Source organism: Gavialis gangeticus, unplaced genomic scaffold (assembly GCF_001723915.1).
Source record: "Gavialis gangeticus isolate Ggan-Ray unplaced genomic scaffold, GavGan_comp1, whole genome shotgun sequence".
Classification (NCBI taxonomy): Eukaryota; Metazoa; Chordata; order Crocodylia; family Gavialidae; genus Gavialis; species Gavialis gangeticus.
In genome coordinates this window covers 8,434,549-8,437,413 of record NW_017729029.1, presented here as the reverse complement: position 1 = coordinate 8,437,413, position 2,865 = coordinate 8,434,549, and positions in this window count along the sequence as shown.

Below are 2,865 nucleotides of genomic sequence, written 5' to 3'. Positions count from 1 at the left end.
TCCTGGACGCCCTTGGTGAGCCAGGGGGGCTTTCGGACACTCCTGCCCCCCTTGCTTCTTGTCGGGATGGACACCCCTTGGGCCCTGAGTATCGTTTCCTTAAGGAATGACCACTCATCTTGGACACTGAGTTCCTCTGCCCTCAAGGACCCCAGTGCCTCTCCCACTAATCTCCTCATCTCAATGAAGTTGGCCCTCCTGAAGTCTAGGGCTACCGCCTTGCTGCGGGCCCTTGACACCCTACACTGGATGGTGAATTCCAGCAAGCGATGATCACTATTGCCCAGGTGGTCAAGAACTTGGAGGCCTCTTACCAGGTCGTCGCCTGCGGCCAGGACCAGGTCCAACAGGGCACCTCCTCTGGTGGGACTGTGCACCTCCTGATTCAAGTGTCTTGGCCCTGGCCTAGACAGTGCCACCTCCTCTGCACTCATCCTCTGCAGCCTATCTTGCCTGCCTCTAGTCCGGGGATTCTTCCTGCCCAGACCATGCTGGGAGACTGTGCCCTTCCCATCATGCTGAATGGGAGGTGGGTCCTGGATGGATCCCTGTGAGGTGAGAGGGTGCCCAGGGTCCTCTGGAGAAGGGGCTGTGGTACAAGAAAGGCTGTTCATGCTGCATGATGCCTCTCTATGTATGCCCATTGCCTGTTGCTGCCTGGTGCCTGGCCCTGGCCTCATGGCCCTTCTGTACAGGTATCCTGGCTCTCCAGCCTTACCTGTGTCCTTTTCCTTCCTGCCTCTGCTGCCCTTTTGTGCTCTCTTCCCTGCAAGGCACAGGGTGGTCCCAAGTGGCTTAGAGAAGACCTGAGCTCCCATCCATCCAGAGCCACTCCTGGGCTCCCTCAATACTGGGCCCCTGAGCACAACCCTAAGGCAGGCAGACAGAGCATCTCTCAATCTCTACTTGGCTTCGTAGCTGGCACACACAGAGGGCAGGAGTGGGCAGGGCTTCTTCTGTTGGAAGTGGGATGGCCATGTGCTATCCTGAGCATGTGGTGACTAAGGCTGACTAAAAAGTCTCTGTAGCTCAAGTCCTGTTGGCACAGAGCTGCACTCCTCACCAACCCTCTGCAGACCTGGCTCCATTACCTTGTGGGCTGGCATAGCTGAAGAGGAGGGAGAACAACACAAAGCCAGAAATGCCCTCCAGGCAGATATCACCCCAAAGCTGATCAATCAGGTTTGTTTATTGAGGGAGATCACCCTGGGATCCAGACCAATCCTCTGGCCAGCAAGCACAAAGCAGTTCCTACAGTAGGTGACCTGTGCTGCTAGATAACTGCCTGTTTTGCCTTTGGCCACAGTTACCCTGGGATGGTCATGGACAAACACAACCTAAACTGGTGTAAGCAACACCAATAGTTTTACCCCTGATTCTTTTAGGGCTCAATCTCCACCAGATTGGGGCAAATTCATAGTTTCATAGTTAGTAGGGTCAGAAGGGACCTGAGCAGATCATTGAGTCTGACCCCTTGCCATGGCAGGAAAGAGTACTGGGGTCAAATGACCCCGGCAAAGTGTTCATCCAGCCTCCTCTTAAAGACCCCCAGGGTAGGAGCCAGCACCACTTCTCTTGGAAGTTGGTTCCAGATCCTAGCCGTCCTGACCGTGAAGTAGCGCCTCCTGATGTCTAGTCTGAATCTACCCTCTGCCAGCTTGTGACCTTTATTCCTGGTCACTCCTGGTAGTGCCTGGGGGAACAGTGACTGCCCCAATGCCTGCTGGTCCCCCCTGACTAGTTTGTAACAGGCCACTAGATTCCCCCCTCAGCCTTCTCTTGTGGAGGCTGAACAGGTTCAGGTCCCGTCGCCTCTCCTCATAGGGCCTGCCCTGCTGCCCCCTGATCATGCGAGTGGCTCTCCTCTGGACCCGCTCCATGTTGTCCACATCCCTCTTGAAGTGCGGCACCCAGAACTAGAATTATCTAGTTTTGGAGACATGTAGCATGCCTGCTTCTTTTCTAATGGTGTAATGCGGATGATAATGGTGTAAACATATTATCTGTCCCGGCCCTAGAGGTGTTAAACTTATCTGGCTCTATGGCCTGGATGAGTGGCAAGGGGCTGGTCTGCAGGCTGGATTGTGTCCATGGACCCTCCCCCGTCCCCCTTCCCTAGCATACCTCATTGAGTAGTGGCTGCTCTAGTCAGTCTGGGACCCATGTAGATCCCATACCAGCTGGAGAAGGTGCCATGTGTGAGACAGTCCAGCTTGGGTGGCCACTGTATGCAGCATGGCTGCTGCTCTGGCCAGACTGTGGCTTTCAACACAAGTCCCAGACTGGCTGGAAAAGCTGCTGGATCACGTATGCTAGGCGGGGAGGGGTTCATGGGCCAGACCTGGCTTACAGATCAGCCTCATGCCCTGGGGGTGCACTGTGCCCCACATGGGTCTGATCAGACCCAGGGGCAGCATTGGGGGCCAGATGTCAGGGCTCCACAGTCTGGATCTGACCCTTACGTGTGACACCCCGGCCCTAGATTGCTCCAATTAACTAGGGAAATGGATGAGATCATGTTCAAATGGACAAGATAGGCAGCAATCTCTTCAGGGAACAAATTAGCACAGGCATGGCGAGCAGCTGACACACTTCCTGCTGCTCCAGTCCTGGCTGAAAACCACTTAGAAAAGAGTCAGGCTGGAGAACCACCTTTGCATGGCACACCACACCATAGCCTGGGTCTGGCTGCCCTAGCCCAACCATCAGGGAAAACCCCCAGGGCTCCGCCAGCACTGCTGAGGGACAGGCTGGTCACCCACACCACCTCCAGAAGCTCTGGGGTGCATTTAGCTGCTCACTGGGGGTAAAGAGGGTTGTTTCTGTCCCTGGTACTGAATTAGGTGGGCACCAAATGACTGCCCC